Source organism: Pelophylax lessonae (assembly GCF_965119305.1).
Source record: "Pelophylax lessonae genome assembly, chromosome: 1".
Classification (NCBI taxonomy): Eukaryota; Metazoa; Chordata; class Amphibia; order Anura; family Ranidae; genus Pelophylax; species Pelophylax lessonae.
The window spans coordinates 203,386,334-203,409,929 of NC_138768.1; the positions used below are offsets into that span (position 1 = coordinate 203,386,334).

The 23,596-nt window shown below is 40.7% G+C and overlaps 1 protein-coding gene across 2 annotated transcripts in view; it reads left to right on the forward strand.

The window, feature by feature from the left end:
- The window catches only part of MEGF10 (multiple EGF like domains 10), a 202,254-nt gene that overhangs the window by 28,175 nt on the left and 150,483 nt on the right, over nucleotides 1–23,596 (forward strand). The gene's annotated exons all lie outside the window — the stretch shown is intronic.

Here is a 23,596-nt window from a genome sequence, read left to right on the forward strand (position 1 = left end):
AAACATTCACAGAGTAGCTACAGCCATAATGTCTCCACCCAATACCACTGTCCATTTGACGCGTTTCACCACAATGTGCTTGATCAGGACTGTATTGCGTGGAAGGTTTGAATAAAATAGTGCGGAAAATCAGAGATTGGATTGCGTCTCCCATTTATTCTCAAGGTAGTCCTTAAAGTAGTACTATAGTCAATAGTACTATAGTAAAAATAATTTCTCATTGACCCGGTATGGAGGCGCACGGCAGTTCCAACCGTCCGTCTCACTCAAAGTCCCAAACCTCCCCCCTCTATATACTATAGTCAATAAAATATTCTTGTATTCTTAAATGAGAAGTATGGTCAAAGCTCTTTTAGTCATACTTCTCCTATGGGCCATAGGCGTGCACTTAGTTTTGCATCCTGTGATCTAAAATGAGCTGACAGTGAGCTAAAGTCCACTGTCGGCTGATGTCACATAGCCGGTCTAGGCGCCACAGGGATCGCGACAATCCCTCGACTATCCCCAATATTGTTGAGATCCATCCAAATTCCTTATTTTATATTGGCTAAACCTCTCGGCACACCACTGAGACCGTGAGCCAGCTTCTCCCGCTCCCTATACAGTCTGACGCTCCAGTGAGCGCTGGAGGGGCAGAGCACAGACCAGTGACTGACAGTCACTGGTCTGTGCTTACAGCAGACCTCAGAACTGAGTGAGCAATGGTCACAGTTCTCAATGTAGATTGGCGGGAGACAACTGCAGCATTGGATCGATGCTGCATCTACATATGTGAGTATGGGTTATTTTTTTTACAATCCTGCACTTCTCTTTTCAAAAGCAGCAAATATGCTTTAAACACACCATTGCTGAATGCTGTATCTAAAGACATTGTGAAGCAATTCATCCTCAAATTTTATAGTGGTAATCCATTTCCCTTTCAATTCAGCAGGTTAGCTTGCTCTTCTCCCCCATCCTAGCAGTGAATCAGCAGCCTGCTAGCCTTCTAATTTTTGTATACACTGGGCAGGTGCACAGGAAGAGGGAAGACCAAAGTGTTTCTCTTGTAAACATTGGGAATGAATTGCTAAACAGTACATGCAGCTTCAGAGGTCAGTGAGGACTTATTTCAATTTTATGTTATGAGTATGTAAATATTCAAAAGTTTGCATAAACTTGGTCGCAGGCTACTTCAAGTATTAGCTTCTGAAATATATCATACGCATAGCATAGCATTTATACCCATTCTAATCAAGGCCTAAGTAGACCTCAGGAACAGAAATTAACTGTCTGTTTTGTCTATGGCAACTGTAATTTTCTCATTACTAAAAAATAAATAGAGAATTCGGTAGCTTGACATCCACCATCTCTGTAGATTTATGCAGATTTCAGTCATACTAGCTAAGTTTTTTTTGGAAAAGTTTATAGTCTTCCACAAAGGCAATCTGGTATAGCATATTTATAGCCAGATAGTGTGTAGATTTCAGAAGCATAGAGAAGGGTTAAAACCTGTATTAGGTTATTTTTTGCTGTCTGGGTCCTGCTCAGTAAATTGCCCCTAATTTTCTGTCCTGGAGGACAGGAAGTCTGTGAGAGTAATTCCCATTTTAGACAGCTATCACTGGAATATTTATCCCAGTTAGATGAATTACCATCACCTTGTGCACTGGTGACAACTCTGCAATTTTGAATTTTCCAACCCTTTCTGTGTCAGTGAAAATGGTCCCCTGGACTAATAGAGGAGTACATCTCCCTAACTGGAACATCAATGGCAATATAAACTTGACAGACATATGACATTACATATACTTTGCTTGGAAAAGAAAGACATTACATATACTTTAAGCTGTAATTTGCTCTTAATCGACTTGTTGAAAAAGATTCTGATAAAATGAACGCCAGCTTTTATTTTTCACAATAATATATTTGACATGTATCTTAAATGTCTAACTCATAGATTGTTTAGGCACTAAGACTGTATCAGTTAATATAACTTTTTATAGTATATTATACCAGTAAACAAGTTTCTGTGCAGCACATCTGGCTAAATGTAGCACAAAGATAAGACAAGAAGGGGAAATGACGTAAAACACAAATTTGATATTATTAGGAGGGTGCTGAGATTTATACACCACCTATTAGTAGTGCCAACTCTAAGTAAACATATAGAAAATTCCTTCTAATACTTATTGTATATAGTTTGATTTTATTCAGAGATCTTTTTTTGGAAAATACAAGATTTTTTAGGCTTCATGCACACTAGGCATCAAAAATGCCGCTTTTAAGGGAGTTTAACAATTTCTTTTCAGCCTCTAAATGTCCCTCGATGTGTCCACGCACAAGTAGGTGCTTACAGGTGTTTGGAGACAGGAAAAAAACCCAGGGCCAGCCCACTCAGGAGAAGAGCGATTTGTCGCAAAAAAAAATGCCCAATATGCCAAAATGCATGTAAATAATAAATGATTATTCTGGCCAATAAAATGAATAAACGCCAAAACGCTTGATGAACACATCTAACCGCTCATAAATACATCTTAAAGAACCCTGCTTTAAGGCACATTGTTAATGGTGATTTCTCTTGCCAGGAGAAAGGTGTTTTAGAAGAGTTGCAGTGTGCACGAGTCATTAATCTACAGCAACATAAACAATCCAAGACCTACGTTCTTCAGAGTGTCATTGGTGTGCAGTGAAAAACAGCGGTCATATTTTAGGGTGGTCTCCCTGTCTCCAGGAGTTTAACCAGCTAAAAGTCCTTGATTTGCTGATAATTTCCTGGGTAGAGTGATCTTCTGCCCAGACTCACTAAAAAAGAAGAGCGGCAGAGTGGTGTGAGAGCATGTGAGAAGGGAAGGTAATCAGTGAACACTAATGCTGGGATGGGGTTCATTTCGCTCCCACAGACACCAAAAATTGGGCCACCACTACTTGATCACCCTGGATGGATATCTCTGTGATTAGGATCCTAGAAGGATACCTATCATGGCACTGTATTTAAATATTTAACCTCCGAGTGTGACTCGGGGTTGATTTTTCATTGCAGGATCGGTAACCCCGAGTCACGCTCGATTGCAGAGAGCGCAGCGGTGTTCTCTTACCTTATCCTGGCGATCCAGCGATGATCTCTCATTGCTGAGATCGCCAGCCGAGAGTTCCGCCGCTCCTCCGTCCTCCGTCGGTGTGATCACTTCCTAGTTCCGTTCCCTGCAGCAGCAATGCTGCATGGGAGCGGAACTAGGGAGGGAAATTCAAAAAAAAAAAAAAAAAAAGGTTACACAAAACACATTTTATATTATATATATATATATATATATATGCATATATGCATATATATATATATATATATATATGCATATATGCATATATATATATATATATATGCATATATATATATATATGCATATATATATATATATATATATATATACCGGTATATATATATATGAATATATATATGTATATATATATATATATATATATATATATATATATATATATATATATATGTATATATATATATATATATATGCACACACACACATATATATATATATAAAATTATATTATTGATTCAATTATAATTAATGCGTTATATATTATATATATATATATTATATATATATATATATATATATATATATATATATATATATACACACATATATCTATATATAATATATAATGCATGAATTATAATCTAATCAATAATATAATTTTATTATATATATTATATATTAAATAATAAAATAATATTATTGATTCGATTATAATTTATCACATCTGGGATGTCTACTAGAGTCTTCTTTTGGTCAGGTTTAAGTCAGTAATTACTAAGAATTGTAGGCCTATAATACATAACGCCAAATTTCCATGAAAACAATTGTACCGCTTTTGGTATGTAATTCCTGACATAATCATACCGCCAGGGAGGTTAAAGAGTAGCTACCTACAACGCTACAGGACAATATTCCTGGATTACTTGTAATATGCAGATTTGGTAAACTCCACTGGACCAATGAAAATTGAATGAGCCATAGGGCTAAGAACAAAAAAAAAAATATCATCCAAAATCTGCCAATCTTTGCTATGGATTACTGCACCTTCATTCTTTCTGCTTTTTGCACTATCCAAACACAAATAATGTTGTTTGCTTGGAGTAATTAAATGTAGCCAGTACTGTACATTCTTGTACACGATGTTATAATACTCAACTCTTGCCAGAACATTTTTTTTTTTGTTTTAGAATCAGGAAAGGTAAAGTGGTTGTAAACCTAAAAAAAAAAAAATAATTTTCCTTTAAATCATGATACACAGCATAGTGCTTGTGCTGTGTAATTTGTCCCTCTATATGTTCTAAAAAAACCTGGTTGATCCTGCCAGTTCCTTTGTCCCCCTGTTTGTGCTGACCATGGTAATTATGGCTGATGATCCCTGATTACCGTGGTCAGATTATGTGCCTCCATCAGCCTACTGCTCTCCTCTCTCCCCCTCTCCCCCTCTTTTGGATGCCAGTGTCTTTCTGTTGCGCACTGTGTTTAAATGGCACGTACTAATGATATTACAGCCAAATAATGGAATTACAGCATGTTGCTAGGAGTCACAGGTCTCCATCATACGTGAAAGGGTCGTATGCTAAAACAGCAAAACTCATAAATATTATTTATGTAGTTGTACAGTCTACATTTTTTTAACTACAGAATAATTGTAATATAGGACTCTTTGTGATATAAAATGTTTATATACAGTCATGGCACTGAGCTCCTGAAATAGACTGCATTATTTAAAATCATGTTCAAATATTAGGGAGCCGTAGTGCACAATAGGCCTTTGCTACTGGTTTAATCCATACCACATGCAGATGACGTAAGTAAACCCCCTTCAGAAAACAGAAAGTTTGTTGTCCACATAAGGAACAGTTGCTAAAACCCAGCAGGGGCAGCTGTTGTAAGGCTTGTTAGGAAATAAAGGGAAACTTGATCGTTTAATCTTTTCTGTTTTTCTCTCAGACAGAGATTGCAAGTGCCAACTGTTTTAGTCTTTGGGGCTGTACATATTCAAGTAGATACTCCAACATCTACCTAAAAAATATAATGCGTGACAGATAAGATCTGACTAGTAGAATAAAATGGAACATAATGAACTATAAGCTTCACAGTTTCATCAAAATGTAGCTTAAAATAAGAACAGTAACTTTTGTTGCTGTTACGAAATATCAAATGTTACAATTCAAGATAAGGTTGTTAGCAATCACTAATTTGAACTGGTAAATAATTGATTTTCAGTGATTTAAAGTTTACATTTGCCCCACAATATTTACCCTTTACTTTCTATGGAGATGTGAAAGAATTAAAAACAAAAAACAGGAGTTATGTGTGGTCATTCATTCTCCATCGTGGTGACCTCAGATCATGATGGTCCTGGGGTTCTGGTTTAGGCGATAGGTTAGCTTCCATATCCTTTGTAAAAAGTGAATGCACACTATGAGTTAAGTATAATGAGCTGCATGACATCTCCTGGGCTTCTCTTTATTATTTATATCTGACAGTTTTATTGCTCTCCCAGGAGATGGCTATCACCCAACACTGATGCTTTAAGCCTAAGCATCTTCAACATTAGAATAAGGGCAGATGCTATGCCTACCTCTCCCCTTGCCCAATCACAGAAGCCTTTGTAATATGTGAAATCATTCACAAAATACAAAGGCTTCTCTGAATGGGCAGCAGAGGAGCAGAGGGGAGGGGCAGGCATAGCTGCTCTGTGTGCCTTTCTCTCCTCTTTCACAGCCTCAAGTGTCAGTGTATGCTTGGGCAGAACCATAAACCTGTTAGATATACATAATAGAGATACATTTAGGAGATGACATGCACTACCTTGGATTGAACTCATAGTGTGCCTGCACGTATTACAAAGTTTCTGAATTCCTATAATTTAGCTTTAATCCAATGTGGCAGATTATGGCTGGATTGGGGAATGTTCTTGTGTTTATAGACAGCTTCACTCTGATGATGAACGATAGTCACCGACCTAAGATGCCTGGGGTAGATCGCCTGGGATGAATTTTCTTGGCGAATCCCTAGGGTTCCTGTTATACAGCTGCAACCTGCCTGTCTTTCTCTGTGAGCACAAACATGGAGGTTTGCCCAGTGTGAACCTGCATGTTTGTAGAACGATTGTGTATCGGAAAGATCTCTGAGGAGCTGTTTCTTGCATGCAGGTCCACCTGCTGTTTAATGTCTGGAGGCAGTTTTAGAAAACTGAAATCAAAATTGTTAGTGTTTTCACTTATTTTTTATTTTTTTTTTTTATTGTATTTGAACTATGTCATGTGGTGAATGGAAAGTTACTAGTAATCTCTAGACAAAGATGTCTTTAGAACTTGTATATGTTATTAAAGTTGAAGGTAGAATTGTTTAGCCATTGGATAACCTCACATGCCACATTTCTCCTTGAAGTGTACAGTGCAGGCCTATGTGACCTGTAGACACACTTGGCCCTGCTCCTGTATCGAAACAATAGCTACAGGTATAGGTTACAGCTCCAACCTGGCCTTTTGACTTTTTTTCGGGCATCTCTCAAAGTTTTCTGCTTAGGTCTGTTTTGCCATAGACAGTGGCTGTTAGCCAGTCAGTACCATTAGACAGGTTTAAAAGTAATGTTCCCAAATCTGAACACTGGGGTACTCTACTAACAACCTAAAGCTGGCCATAAACTGATCGAAATTCAGCCGCCATGAACTGGGCAAATTTTATTCCCCCCATTCTATAGTAGTCGATCACTTGATTTACTTATGTTGAAAAGGAAAACTTTTCTCGATTAGCTGCTGTAGATGCTCGCCTGTGTATTCTGATGGTGGGTGCAGCTGTCAAACTGGGTTCACACCTCCATGTGGAGCAGCTCACAGCAGGGGCCCGGTGCGTCCCTGTTCACCATTTCAGGTCCAATTTCAGTCCGAATTTTTTGCTGAATTCAGACCTGAAACAGACCAGAAGACGCACAGGACTCCTGTGCAATTCGCTCCACAGCCGTCCTGAAGCTGTGCGCATTGAGAGCTGGTCACAGGCTCCTGAAACCCGCATCCAATTCGCAATAGTGTGAACCCAGCCTTAGGGCTCTTTCACACACTCCGTCCGTTGGACGGAGTCCGTTTTTCTCAGCGGGGGATCGAGCCGCCGATCCCCCGCTGAGCAGCAGGAGGACAGCTGTGTCTCCGCGCTGTGTGCGGAGACACAGCTGACAGTTCCCCATGCATCTCTATGGGGGAAATCGTATGTCAACGGACCATCATTCCGTTCTCACCCGATCCCATCCGATCCGATCCGCTGGACGGATGGAAAATAGGGTTTCCATCCGTCCAGATTTGACGGATCGGATCGGGTCGGATGTCAGCGGACATGTCTCCGCTGACATCCGATGCCCCATAGGAATGCATGGGGGGACCATTCAGATCCGCCAAAAAAACGGACAGGCGGATCTGAACGGTCCGCCTGTGTGAAAGGGGCCTTAGAATTCCATGTCCCAGCAGGGGGGTTCTCTATCTACCTCGATTGTATGGATGGAGGAATCTGTTGTTTTTTTTTTTTAGTCTGCTGGCTAAAAAAACAAGAGTTTGGTCTTTAGTTATACTTTACCACCAAAAGACCAGGTCTTTTTCTGACATTTGTTGCTTAGAAGAAAAAAAATCTGTATTTTTTGCTAGAAAATTACTTAGAACCCCCAAACGTGATATATATTCTTTTTTTAGAAGAGACCCTAGAGAATAAAATGGTGGTTGTTGCAATATTTTATGTCACACTATATTTGTGCAGCTCTCTTGCAAACTGATTTTTCTTAAAAAAAAAAAAAAAATACACTCTAATGAAATAAAAAAAAAAACAGTTAAGTTAGCCCAATTGTTTTGTATATTGTGAAAGACGATGTTATGCCGAGTAAATAGATACCCAACACATTTAAAATTGCGCATGCTCATGGAATGGCGACAATTCAAACTATGCTACTTAAAAAACTCCATAGGTGACGCCTTAAAATTGTTTGCAGGTTACCTGTTTAGAGTTACAGAGGAGGTCTAGTGCTAGAATTATTGCTCTTGCTCTAAGATTTGCGGCGATACCTCACCCCGGTACATCCACTTGAAGCAGAATGATGTACAGGTACGTGATTTTGCAGCAAGTGGTTAACAATTTTTTTCAGCATTATCTTTATTTCTCCCATGACAGATTCTTACTAATTGTCATTTCTCATCTACAACTGTTTAATCCCCTTAGGATTCTTAAATTGTGCGAGTAAAGCTAATCATTTTTAGTATTTACTGGCCGCAAATTTTTTACGTCCCTGGACTGCTTTGGATTTTCTTAAGAATGCCGTTTACTGAGTACAAATCAGACTACAAACACCTTTGTCAGATTCCCCGATGAAGAGACAGCTGAACTGGAAAAACACTTTGGAGTTGAAGTGGCTTTGGTTGCCTTAGCTGTGATGTATCACTCTTCAAAGACGCCTGGGATCATTGATTGCCATTCACATTTGCATTGAGTTAGAACGAACCTTTATATATTTCAAACCAACTATGAGTCAGACTTTTAAAAGATTGTACTTCCACATTTCTGTAACGAAGAAAGAAAAGAACATGAAAGAAGATCAATAGAAAACAAACACTAGACTGCTGGATCAGCTGGCTTTGGTTTGAGTCAAATTGCTGCCTTTAATATCTACACATGCATTCTGTTATTATCAAAAGCAATGTTCTGACTCCGCGGATGACACAGGACTATGGAGTGCAATACATTTACAGAATTGGTTACATACATAGAATACATGAAGCCTTTCTCCTAAAATATGTGTATTACAACTATAAATGCAATATGGCTATGAGTAATGCTGCGTGCTGAAACGCGTAAGCCTCTGTATTTTCTGTACTCAAAATGTATCAATACATTATATCACTTGGATGAACGAGTTGCCACGTATCCATTTTCACTTCATGTTGTACTCAGGTGTAGAGAAGACATTAACCGCTTCCGGACCGCCCACTGCATATATACTGCGGCAGGCTGACCCTCCTGTGCGAACCGACGTAGGGCTACACCGGTCGCGAGTCTTCAGCTAGGGGGCAAGCGCGCACCGCTGAATGCGCGCTCCCACCCCCACTCAGGGAGCGGGGACTCCGATGCATGGGGCAGGCGGCTCTGCCAGTGTCATTATTACAGTAACAGTGCATATTTTTAGCACTGATTACTGTAGTAATGTCACTGGTCCCCCCAAAAGTGTCAGTTAGGGGTCCGATCTGTCCGACGCAATGTCGCAGTCCTGCTAAAAATCGCAGATCGTCGCCATTACTATTAAAAAAATAAAAATGACATAAATCTATCCCGGAGTTAGTGGATGCGATAACTTTTGCGCAAACCAATCAAAATACGCTTATTGGGATTTTTTTTTACCAAAAATATGTAGCAAAAATTTTTATATTTTTTTGGAATGTTATATAGCAGAAAGTGAAAAATATTGTTTTTTTTTTTCCAGAATTGTTGCTCTTTTTTTGGTTATAGCGCAAAAATAAAAATAGCAGAGGTGATCAAACACCACCAAAAGAAAGCTCTATTTGTGGGGGAAAAAGGACATCAATGTTATTTGGGTACAGCGTCGCACGACTGCGCAATTTTCCATTAAAGTAACGCAGTGCAAAATTGCAAAATCATTAGGGTCATTAGGGGGGAAAATCTTCCGGTCCAGAAGTGGTTGAAAGCCAGTGCACTGAATAGGCGTTGCCTTTTTTTGTATAAATATACATGTGCAGGGAGTAGGGATGTCCTATGCACATTTCTCTGTGATTAGACAAAAAAAAAAAAAACATGGGGAAAAATGAAATGTATGCTTTAATAAAGCATTGGGGCCATTTGCACCTTTGTGTTCTGGAGCACTGTGGTAACATCACATTCTGTTGCATTGTGTAAAGGCAGCTCATTCATTTGAATGGGATAACAATGCACCAGAACGCACAAAAAATTTAACAAGTGCTATTTTTTTCCAACACAGCACACCATAACTCCCAGGTTGTGTGTTACTGTGCATTGTGCTAAGTTGCAATGCGTTTGGCTGGAGGTGTGTTGCATTAAAAAGGAATGGCACTGCAATTGACAAGGTGTGACTAGACCACAAAGGTAATGTATAGAATAGTTTTTTTTAATGTATGAGGCAGTGTTAATTTCGTCGACTAAAACCGACTAAAACGTTTTCGTCGACTAAATTAACACAATTTTAGTCGCCTAAAATACGACTAAAACTAAAACAATTCAGACTACTATAATACGACTAAAACTAAAATGGCATTTTAGTCTTAAGACTAAAATACGACTAAAACTAAAATGGCATTTTAGTCTTAAGACTAAAATACGACTAAAACTAAAATGGCATTTTAGTCAAAAGACTATAACTAAAACTAAATCGAAATTCGCTGCCAAAATTAACACTGGTGCATGCTCAAAGCTTAATACCATAAATAATAACATATTAGATTTTTCACTCCAGGACCAGCAGTAGTATATAATGAGTTTGGAAATTGTAGAGAAATGCTTAAATAATGCATTACAAATTACAATTGAACTACACCCATTTGATTATAGATGACTAAAATGAGTTTTAGTCGACTAAAATGTAGGACGTTTTAGTCGACTAAAATGTACTGGAGTTTTAATCGACTAAATACGACTAAAACTAAAACACTTGCAGAAGACTAAAATGGGACTAAAACTAAAACTAAATTGAAATTTGCTGCCGAAATTAACACTGCTATTAGGCCTCTTGTTCACTGGATGTTATCAAAATGTCAGTTGAAAGCTGTAGCTGTAGAAGGCGTTTTTCAGCTTTTTTGCAGTAGAGTTTTTCAGCGTTTTTTTAGCTTTTTTTTTTTTTTTTTTTAGCAAAACTATACTCCCCCAAAAGCTTATGGCTCAAGAAAGTTGATAAATGCAGAATAGTCGCGTTTTTTTGCGTTTTTCAGCGTTTTTAAGCTTTTATCAAGGCTAGATCATTTTTACAGCTGAAAAACACCTCCTAAAACCCACTAGTTCTGGGGTTTTTTTCCAGCCAGAGAACGCCACTGCCAAAATCTGCTGCTAACAGCCTATGTGTGCATGGACACATAGGATAACATGCTGTGGAAGTTACTGTCTGTAGAAAAAAAAAACTGACGCCAAAAACAGCAGCTGTAAAAACGTCCATTGAGGCCTAAGAATTCAGAACAAAGAGCTGTAAATTACTTAGAAGGCCTCATGCACACTGAAACGCTGAAAAATGCAGAAAAACTTGGCTATTTGGCATTTATTAACTTTTTTGAGCCATAAGCTTTTGTGGGAGTATAGGTTTGCTAAAAGAAAAAAGCTAAAAAAACGCTACAGCTGAAAAAGCCAAAAAAAAAACATAAAAAACGCTACTGCAAAAAAGCTGAAAAACTCCTTCTACAGCTACAGCTTTTGTTCTGACGTTTGGATAACGTCCAGTGTGCATGAGGTCGAAGGAATAATGTTTTAAAAAGCCTGTTAGCAGGTATTTTGTTTTTTTATATTTTGTAATATATTTTTTGTTTTTAGGCTAGGTTCACACTGCTGAGATCCGACTTTGATCCAATTTTCAGTGTGACTATATAGTGCGACTTGGATGCAACTTAGATATTCTGCTTGTAAGGCCCCTTTCACACAGGCGGACCATTCAGATCCGCCTGTCCGTTTTTTTGGCGGATCTAAACGGTCACCCCATGCATCTCTATGGGGCATCGGATGTCAGCAGAGACATGTCCGCTGACATCTGATCCGATCCGTCAAATCCAGCGGATTGGATCGGATGTGATCGGATGAAAATGGACCGACGGTCCGTTCCCATCCGATTCCCCCATAGAGATGCATGGGGACCTGACAGCACACAGCACGGAGAACAGCTGTCATCCTCCTACTCAGCGGGAGATCGGTGGATCGATTCCCCACTGAGATAAATGGAGTCCGTCTGATGGACGGACTGTGTGAAAGAGCCCTAAAGCCCTTGTAAAGAGCTTTGAAAGCCCTTGTAAACCACACCTCTGTGTGGTTATGATTAAGCGATTTTTATCGTGAAACGCGTCAACCCGACACGTCTGTCCGTGTATTGCACTGTCTGTCTGCTGTATTCATGGAGAATAAAGGAGTTCTATTGAAAATTCGTGTGCAGTCTAGAGCACATTCCAACCAACAGACACCACTCTGGACAAAAGACGGGCGACCGGTCGGCGGAAATTTGTTGCGGGTGTACGGGGCTTAACTCTGACATAACAGAAGGCATGTCGGACCACTTCGGAGGAACTGCTTCTTCCACCTGGAGAGCAAGGGTCCTTTTTTCAGGATACTGGTAGGCAGTGCTGTATTTTGGCCTAGGCCGACAAGGCCCAGGCCTAGGGCGGCACTTTGCAGGGGGGCAGCAAAACAGCCACCCTCGCCTCCATTAGCCACTGGTTGCTAAAGCCGCCTGGCGTCTAGCAATCAGTGATGTCACACCTTCTCCCACCTCCTCCCTCTCTCTCCCACCCCCATCTCTCTCTCTCCCACCACCCCCTCTCTCTCTCCCCCACCTCCTCTCTCTCTCTTTCTCTCACCTCTCGCTCTCTCTCTATTCCCCATCTCTCTCTCTTCCACTCCCTCTCTCTCTCACCCCCGCTCCCTCTCTCTGACCCCACTCTCTCTCTCACCCCCCTCCCTCTCTCTGACCCCCCTCTCCCTCTCTCACTCTCCTCTCTCTCTGTCTCATCCCCTCCTCTCTCGCTCTCATCCCCCTCCTCTCTCTCTCTCCCCCCTCTCTCTCATCCCCCCTCTCTCTCTCTCACCCCTCTCTCTCTCTGAACACCCTCTCTCTCCCCCAACACCCCTCTCTCTCTATCTCCCAACACCCTCTCTCTCCCCCATCATTCTTTCTCTCTCTCAACACCCTCTCTCCCCCCAACACCCTCCCTCTCTCTCTCGCTGTCTCTCCCTCTCCCACCACCTTCTTTCTCTCTCCCTCTCTCTCCCACCACCTTCTCCCTCTCTCATACCCCTCACTCTCCCTTACCCACCCCCCTCTCTCTCTTCCACCCCCTCTCACCCCCCTCTCATGAGATTTCAGTGGTTCTTGCTGGGACTTGTAGTCCTTCAATTTTGGAGGGAGTCACATCCATTAAACAGGAAGGGGTGGGGCAAATTTACATAGGAGGGGGAGGGGGGCGCCCAATTTTAGTCTTGCCTAGGGCAGCTCAAAACCAGAATACACTACTGCTGGTAGGGAGAAAGGCTTTTTTACACAGGTCGTAGCTGTTTTCCAAAGAAAAAAACTGTAAGACTTCAAATGCTTTTTTTTTTTGCACCTGGAATGCATGGCTGATAAATTGAAAGCTCTATTGGATTTTACAATGCCTAGGCTTTCGGTGGAAAAACGGGACAGTTGGCAATAATGGTGTTTCAATGTAACTTTGAAAGAGCTTACCACAGATACAGAGACATCTTGGTGAATGTATAACTTGGGTGGGTTTGTGACATTCAGTGAGAACAATGCGTTTTTTTCACCCTTATAGAGTAGTGAAGTTGTATGGGCATTGTCTCCTGTGTTTGATCTTACTCACAATGCCCAGGTGCACCAGACCTTCTTAGATCTTCTAATAGCTGTCAAACATTTAAAGCCATTAACCATTTCACGTTTTAACAAAATATAAGTGGTAGAAGGAAGAAAAGTATTTGTTTCTGTGTTAGCTTACTATTACAGTGACACTTTACTTGAAAATCATTATTTTAAGTGGGTAGAGGCAAATTTTTAGTTTTTTTTAGTTTTGGGTGAAGTAGGGAAGAATTAAAACCCCTGTTCTAGCTTTTCTGTGCCATCTGTGGAAACTTGAAAACAAATTACTGCATGAACTGAGCAGTTGTGATAACACTGACAACCGAAATCTGTTTGAAGCTAAATGCACAAAAAACACACAACTCTGCCTCATAAGAATCTCATTTTTTTTCCCGTATAATTAGCTTCAAGCAACACAGTGCTCAGGTGTGAAACACATATAGAGTGGTAAGTCCTTCAAGAATCCTCCAATAACCGTGTTCTTTAGATAGAAAGTGGAGCACTTTAAACTGGAAAAGAAGTCCCTTTCTATATAAAGAGCTTGGTAATTGGAGGATTCTTGAAGGACATACCATTGATCACCTCTCTTTGAAAATGCTAGTTGCCTGGCCATAATGCCAAACCTCTTTCTTAAATTCTTTTAGTCACTAACCCAGAGCAAACACGCAAATAAGGACTTCTTTACTCTGACTTTCTCAATATGCTAACTTGTCCAAGGTCAGTGACTAAGATAGTCTGCATAGAAGCCAAAAAATTGCCTTTTTAGAAGCAGCTTAGCCCTGGCAGTGTCCATATTTTCTCTTAGGAAATGTTTGATGATGATAAAGAGAATAAGTAGGCTCTGTGCATATATCTGAATAGATTGTTTGCCCCAATATGCGTCATCCAGTGGTTTTGCATGTTGTGCTGAAAAATAAAGCTCTTTCGTTTTGAATAGGGGTGGCACTAGTAAGTTTCTTAGTTTGAATCTTGTCCAGAAAACCATCTGCATGGAGTTTGCATATTCCCTCCGTGTTCATGTGGATTTCCTCTGGTTATTCTGTTTTTCTAACACTCCAAAGACATGCTGGTAGGTTAAAAGAGAAGTATGGATTTTTTTTTTAGGAATCATACTAACCTAGGGGGATGCAACATCGGTCCAATGCTATATCTGTCCCCAGCAGGCTCTAAGGGTGAGAACTGAGCAATCAAACACCGATGATCACTCAGTTCCCAGTGCTCAATGAGCAGAGAGCTGGTGACTGTCGGTCACCGCTGTCTGCTCTGCCCCCCCCCCCTCCACGTGCTCACTGGAGTTCTAGGCTGTGGAGGGGATGGGAGTGGTTGGCTCAGGCTCTCAGTGGTTTGCTGAGTAGCTGAGCCAGATGCCGATCCAGGCTCCTGGGTGAATCCTGAACATATGGTCGCGATCTTTGCCTAGCTGGCTTTGCAACGTCAGCCGACAGCGGGCTTCAGCCCGCTGTCAGCTGAGAATCGGTCACAGGAGTGCAGAACAGGTTGCACACCTGTGATCCACAGGAGAAATACAGCCAAACAAGCTTTAGCTGTACTTTTCTCTTTATTGGCTCCTTTCTAAATTGGCCCTAGTATGTGTGTGTGTGTGTGTACAAAACGGTAATGCCCATGTGTTATCACATTCTGCATGCTGGTACTCAATCTGACCAATTAGGGAGGGTTCAAAAAAGACCTGACAATCTACCTCGTAGAAAATTCTATGGAAATAGGCTTACATTTGTGTCAGACATGGTTCCCAGGGAGCAAGCCCATGGAATCACTAAGAACCTGATGTGATTGAGCAAATATCTACATACAGCTTTGGATATAGTAGGAAAAACCCCTGTCAGATATTTTTGCCCTCTGTGTACCATTTGAGAGCATGGCTTTCACTTACTCTCCTGTAGAGACAACAGGAAGTGAGGGGAAATCTCTCCAAAATCAGGGAAATCTAATATTCCCAGTCACCAGAACAAGTCCAGAAGATTTCCTCTCTTATTCTATTCTGGTACAACTCAAATTTTTGGATTCCCCCACACTTGATGATGGTCACCAAGATACAAAGAGAGGGCAAGTCTCCCCAGTGTGGACACAGACAGCAGTACATACCCAACAGAAGTTTACCCCCTGCCTACTCTATCCAATACTAAACACAAATTTGGCTTTAGATACACCTTAATACACAAAGGTGTGATTGTTCCTACTGGAATGGTCCGACACAAACCTTTGGCCAGTTAAGAAGGTTTCTTCTGTTTCGTAAGGGGATAATAAATAGATCTGAACCTGGGGGGGGGGGGGGGGTGATTTGCAGTTGTCCGTTATTAAAGCCTGTTTGTACAGTACAGTGTTTGTCCCAGGGACTGACTGCCAGTTACTCTGTCATTGGACTGTAGGACTAGTGTGAATTTTAGCAGCACTGTCAACTCAACTTGTTACTTTCCTTTTATTGAGTCAGCCCAGACAAACTCATTAATACACATAACATACTTAACACTTCATCTTCAGTTCCAATTTTCCAAGAAACCTGTTGCTGTAAGGGCATTTGTCCCATCAATCATAATTTCAGTTTATCCACAGGGGTCCTATTGTAAAGCTCGTGTGACATACAGTCGCAGCAAGTCACTGTTAATGAACAGTTGCTTTGGCATATGTAGATGAGCGCACCGGCTGGGTCTCTGTATATAAGGCGCGCATCCTGACCATGAAAACAAACTTTACAAGAAGGCCTTTTGATAAATATATTAATAACTCTTATCTGCTTCTTTGATACATTTACACAATATCTTCTCTTATTATAGTGTGTGGCTGCTGTGAATGTGTTCATGCAGAAGAAAGAAAACAAGTAGCAGCTGCTAGCAGCTGTTTTTACTGTAAGTGAAGTGGGAAATAACCAAAAGTAGTTTGGGGTATGTCATCACAAAGGGCCCCAATATTCCCAAGGTACCGAAAATATTCCTTTGTAATTCACATGCGTACTGTGTTATGATTCCATTTACTATTCAATCATTTGCCAAGCCATAATGTGCTGACTGTGATAAATGTGGACTGCGAAGGGCCAATGTGCAGAGATATTGGGGGAATTCAATAAAGCTTCGCCACTTTTCTGGTATTAATGCTTTTTGTTGATGTATTTTACCAAATTACGTCACTTTTCATTTTGACAGGGACTCGTGCACCAAATTCAGGTCATTCTACAATGTGCCACTTTTTCATCGTGGGGCAACATAACATACCAACAGTGTATCTTACGACTACTTAAGTGGACCTAATTAATACCAACTCTCTTTTGCGAAAGTGTCTCTCGTGCATTCCAAAAGTAGCGCAGCATGAGCCAAATTCAAGCACACATTCTAGACAAGTACGGCAATTTAAGTGAAGAACTATCACCAGCACACTAAGGATTCCTCAAGAAGGGTCCAAAGCTTTATTGTCATGGTCACATAGTACACAGAAGGCAACGTTTCAGAGCCATGCAGGGCTCCTAAACAAGTTATGTCATTTGTTTACCAATTCAGCTCCTGGAAGGTTTCACCCCCTTCCTGACCAGGCCATTTTTTGCGATACGGCACTGCATTGCTTTAGCTGACAATTGGGTGGTCGTGCGACCTGTACCCAAATGAAATCGATGTCCTTTTTTCCCCACAAATAAAGCTTACTTTTGGTGGTATTTGATCACCTCTGCGGTTTTTATTTTTCCTGCTATAAACAAAAAAAGACTGACAATTAAAAAAAAAAAAAAAGAAACAATATTTTTTACTTTCTGCTATAAAACACATCCAATAAAAATTTTTTAAATATCTAATTTCTTCATTAATTTAGGCCAATATGTATTCTGCTACATGTTTTTGGTAAAAAAAAAAAATCCCAATAAGCGTGTATTGATTAGTTTGCGCAAAAGTTATAGCTTCTACAAACTATGGGATAGTTTTATGGACTTTTCAGTTATTTTTTTTTTTTTTACTAGCAATGGCAGCGATCAGCAATTTTAGTGGGGACATTGCTGACAAAGCTGACACTAACTGACACGTTTTGGGGACCAGTGACACTAATACAGTGATCAGTGCTACAAAACATGCACTGTCACTGTACAAATGACACTGGCAGGGAAGGGGGTAACATCAGGGGCAATCAAAGGGTTAAATGCGTTCCCTGGGAGTGATTACTAACTGTGTGGGGGTGATGGTTGCATTGTAGGAAGACAGAGATCCGTGTTGATGATTAGCAGAAACACAAGATCTCCATCTTCCTTACTAGCAGAACGGCAATCTGCCTTGTTTACATAGGCAGACCGCCGATCTGCCTCTTTTCAAACGATTGCCGGGTTTCCGGCAGACCAGATGTCCGCGAGACCTCTTATGATTGGCTCCCGCTGTGTGCAATCTCAGCAGGAGCGGGGCTTCAGTGCCCCGCGCCCCAGGGCTCTTGAAAGAAATCACGTACAGGTACATGATTTCGTGCTTAAGGTCCGCCCTGCCGTAGTAAATGTACATGGGGTGGGCCTTAGGCGGTTAAACTAGGTATAATAGCAGGCTTATGATGTCAATACGATGTGAGGAGGCAGGGCTGGGCCGTAAGTTGTTTTCAATGATTGGGGAATTTTCTGTTAAATATGTGTTGACTTGCAGTGCACTTTGTCACTTGCCTGATGAAGGGCCCCTGCGTGGCTCTGAAACGTTGCCTTCTTTGTACTATGTGACCACGATAACAAAGCTTTGAACCCTTCTTGAGGCATCTTTGGTGTGCTGATGACAGTTCTTCACTTCACTCATCGTTCACAAACGTTTACGGTTCCCAGCCTGTGGTCATTGCATCACCCATCATTACCGTATAGTCATCTTTGGGAACGTGTGCGTGGGAAGTATTGTGTTTAGGTACGGGAATTTGGCACATGCTGGACCGCTTTTAGAAACACATAAGAGGCACTTTTGCTAAATCTATCTGCACCAGTCTTTATGAGATTCAGGGATTGTCTGTGTTGGGCCTGTCATGTACTCTATAAAAATGATGGCTATGTCCTAATTTACGGTAGCACATCTTTCACCTACAATGCAAGATCAAAAAAATCTTCATAATTTGAATGTTTTAATAATGAATATTCATGATTCAATAGTGTGGCACCTTTTGTCCAAGCCTATAGCGGAAAGCTTCATGGAATCAGCCCTCCTGACACTGTTCTTTGACCAAAGTAGATAGTCTATCAACATGGTCATGACCTTACTTTTATTCGGAAACTGACAGAATGAGAAAAAGATTGTTATTTTACAAAATTAGTTACTTTAAGTCTAGGTGCATAGCTTTATTGCATTGTGCTGCACCCCAAAATTGGTCCTGCAGCATTTTTTAAAATCTGTATGTTGTGGTGTGTTTAGTGAACGTGTGTTGTATGTGAGGGTGCAATTGACCTCGCATTGCATCGCACATCCACAGTGCATTATCTTGCTTTGCGGTCCCGGCCTGAATCATGTACAGGTACGTGATTTTGCGCTTAAGGCCTGCCCTTCCGTAGTAAATGTACGTGGGGCGGTCCTTAAGTTATTAAACTAGGTATAATGGCAGGCTTAGGATGTCAATACGATGTCAGGGGGCGGGGCTAGGCCATAAATTGTTTGCACTGATTGGTGGATTTTCTGTTAAATATATCTTGACTTGCATCGTGCTGCACCCCAAAATTGGTCCTGCAGCATTTTTTAAAATCTGTATGTTGTGGTGCATTTCAGTGTACGTGTGTTGTATGTGGGGGGTGCAATTGACCTTGCATTGCAACGTACATCCACAGTGCATTATCTTGCTTTGCGGTCCCAGCCTGAATAAGGCCTTTGGGTTTTTTATCGCTGTCTAGGTTCTTGTTAAAAAGATGAGGTGAGGTGGCATTGAAAGTTTCAAAAGTGAGCCAGGAAATAGGATTACCTGGGTATACAGTGCGGCAAGGATATGTTGATCATAGGAATGGCTGGACAAGCGCTTTGCCAGGTAAAACAGTAAACCTGTATTCATGGCAATGATTAAGCACAGGAGTGTGGAACGCGTTTGCTGATCTCTTGGGAGCTGTATGTGGATTGCATGTCTGATTTTGATTGCATGTCTGATTTTATTGGATTAACAACAAAGGATCAATTTTATATGTTGGAAGTGCCGCCATCTCTCTTCTTTTACTTGTAGATTTGGTTGCGGACCAGGTGGGCACCCAGCTCCCTACAGCAGCTAAGGATCTCACAGGTTACCTTGTGAGTGGTGCGTCTTTTGTTATTATAGCTGGAGTTCCTGGATACCTGGAGTTCCACTTTATTTTTCAGAATGTCTAACCATCTTCAGCTTGGATATTTCACATACTGCTAAGTGTTAGCGCTCCATCACTGTGATCACATATTCCAGAATTTCATTATAATAAACAGATGCTTTGTTAAAAGATTTTTGCTACGGCTGTGAACAGACTGAACACAAATCCTATAATGTTTCTAATTTGAGTTGTTTGTAGTGTAATGGCAGCATGCTGCAGAATGATCTGTAATTTAGATCTAGTGGTAAACCTAATGACAGACAGCAGAGTCATGAAACAGTTCGCTATGGTATTTCTAGGCAAGTGAAACAGTTCTTCATGTTTATGAGCTAGCAGTGCAATATATACGCTAAAGCAGCCCATAGAAATACAAATTTTCTTTCCTTCCACCTGAAAAAAACATTTGCATGATTCCTTCATCTACACAGTCAGTGTTAATGGGGGAACCCCCCTCCCCCGCAGCGCAGCAGAACACAATGGTCACTTCTGGCGGCTATAACCGCCGGCAGTGATCACATGCAATAAATCTGACAGGCTGGTTGTACTGAATTTGATCAATGGGTTGACCAGTACAAGCAGCTTGTATGAATCGAATCTCTGCCAGTCCCAACTGAATCAGGACAAGATTTGACCCATCTATGGCTGGCCTAAGGCTAGGTTTGCGGGTGTGGGACAGCGTGTAAATGGCACCTGTTCAAACACCCACAACCATCTGCAGCCAAAATGTGCTGCTCTTTTTCAGACCCATAGGGCTGCCATTCATTCATTCTTAAAGCTTACACAAGGTTATAGACTTCTTGAGTGAAAGCACTAAATGGCCAAATGCCGTCACATGTAATGCCTACTGAGCTTTAAAAACTATGCTTTTACAAGTGTTTACAAGTGTTTGGAGTTTTTTTATTGCAGCCTGTAAAAGCACCTCTATGTTAGGCTATGTGCCCTTGCACACATAGATGTTTACAGGCGTATTAGAAGAGGAGCGTTTAGGGAATGAAAAAAAAAAAAAAGAAAAGCACAATCAGAAGATCTGAAGAGCAGAGAAAACACTGAACGTACCTAAACGCGTGTAACTGCGTCTGAACACTAGACACATTTACGTGTATTTCAGTGTTAATGCACTCCAGTGGCCAGAATAAATATTATTCTGGCCAATGGAATCCATTAACGCTTCATATCAATGCAGCACAGCACGGCACGGCACAAAAAGGTGCTGGTTCTACTATGGTGCAATTGCTGCACAATTTTGGCCCCATAGACTTCAAATGAAACGCACCAAAAAAAGCTTGTACATGCATTTTTGGTGCAGTTTTGCCAGAGTTTTGTGTTGGCTGTTAGGAGCTGGCACTAGGTGGCATCCTAATAACCAGTTACTCATTCCTGCTGTCAGCCAGGGATTCCAACCAGAATGTAAAAAGAAGCCCATCATAAAAAAAAAAAAAAAAAATAACGTGGGGTTCCCCCCACAATCCATACGAGGCCCTTTGGGTTTGGTATGGATTTTAAGGGGAACCCACTTCAAATAAACAAAAAATTGTCATGAGGCCCCCACCAGCCCAAAATCCATACCAGACCCTTGTCCGAACATGCAGCCTGGCAGGCAAGGAAAGTGGGGGACCTGCATGTACCCCCCCTTCCTTCTGAACTATACCAGTCCACATGCCCTCAACATGAGTTAAAGCACCTTGTCCCTATGTTGATGGGCCTCTTCCTGACAATTTTATGGGGTCTGCGGGCTGTCAAAGTTGCTTGCTCTCTCCACTGAGCAATGGCCATCAAATGGTCAGTGTCATAATTAATCATGTGCAAAACAATGGCACTGGAAGGTCAAAAAAGGCTAAGATGGCAGCTTCCTGGGCTGTAAAGGAAAGGAGGGTTTAGTTCTGATTTATGAAAACTATGGATTAGCTAGGAGACAGCACAGCAGTAATCATCTCCTTTCAGACAGGATCTCTGAAACATGAGACTGAACTGTCCCATAAGAGATAGCTGACTGGATAAAACCCTACATAAAATTTGTATGTAAGATTTCATATTCACTTGAATAAAAATATATTTAGAATTTAAGTTTTTTTAATTCCTGACTATAATAAATAAAATATAAACACATTCTGATTTAATGGTTGCATGTTTGTTCTAGACCAGGGATGTCCAAACTTTTTTCAAAGCGGGCCAGATTTAATGAAGTGAAGATGCGTGAAGGCCGACCATTTTGCCTGACATTCTTTGGACCATTAAAATTAAATGCAAATTAACTATTTTATGCAAAGTTTATTGCAAACGGCATACTTTTCATTTTGTCACATGGATGACAAATCTAAACAGGTGTTAAATCACTCTGCTTTCATATCTGAAGGCCAGGTGAAAAAAAAAAAAAAATCCAGGAAGCTGAAATATATGTCAGGAAAATTGTAAAGTACATTACATATTATTGGTAATAAAGGTTGTCTGTCAACTTTTAAGTAAAAAAAATATGAACAGGAACATAACACCAAGTATACATGTTGTGTCCAAATATATTTATAAATGATTTAGATCAATAGACATTAGCTGAGATTTTACAATGTATTCATCTCAATTCGGAGCATGCTCATATAAGCGCTATATGAACCCACCAATGATGATTAATGGTGGCAGTAATAATAGTCATGAATGATGCCAATGTATTTTTCCAAATTACCTGTGGGGCAGTATTAAAGCGGGCCGCGGGCCGCAATTGGCCGCGGGCTGGACTTTGGACATGTACAAAGAGCAATTGACTCCTGCGCTTAAGGGGTGGCCTTGCGGCTAGTATCCCAAAAATAATGCAATTTGGGTCTCAACGGGTCGTGGTAACCCAAACAGGTTCTGCAAAAGGAATTGACAGAGGGCGCGCCAGCCTAGCGCATTATCTTTAAAACAATTTATTGTAGACATACGTACAAATTATACTCACAAGACAATAGTGAAACATGGGCAAATATGAGCAATATCCACTGGGCATCATCTGCTGCCGCAGGCCGTGGAAGGATGTGGACCTCCAAAAAAACGCTTACGCGTTTCGGGGTGTTCCCCCTTCATCAGAGCTCTGAGTAAATCAACCTTAACACAGGAAAAACATGTACTCTGTTAGACGTTCATTTGTTTGAGCAAAATTTTTCATCCTGCTCCTTTGACATTTCTCATCACTGCGGCTGAAGCAAACGTCAATTTCATCCCACTAAAGATTAGAAAATCGTACATAACGTTCAAAAAATTTAGCAAAGTTTGCTTGAAAATCTGCTATACCCAGCCTTGGTAGTGAGTCTAGTTTCTGGACAACAGGTCTGGAGCCTGCAGTGGCAGATTCCATATTTCTACCCCTTTAAATGTTATGAATATGGTCTCTCTATGTAAACTGTGCAGCAAAGCTGGTGGGAAGTATATTTTTACGTGAAGTCTTGATAGAGTTGGGTTTTGTGTTTATTGAGCTATGTGTGTGATCATTGTCATAAATGTAACATTTTATATATGGTGACAGTATTTGTGTGGTCTAGTCACTAAGTGAGTTCACAGCAGAAGGCAATATAGTGCTAAAGTGAGAGTGTGAGATCCCTTAGGTCTTAGCTGTGTGTGAATCCTCATACCTCATTATTACCAGATGGTAGACTCTGTAGTATTCTTATATTCTCACAGGTCTGTAACATGCCAATAATATTGTATAGTAGAATTATGATATAATCACAATGAATGGACGAGTATTATGTTTTTATAGTTATCTTGTAATGG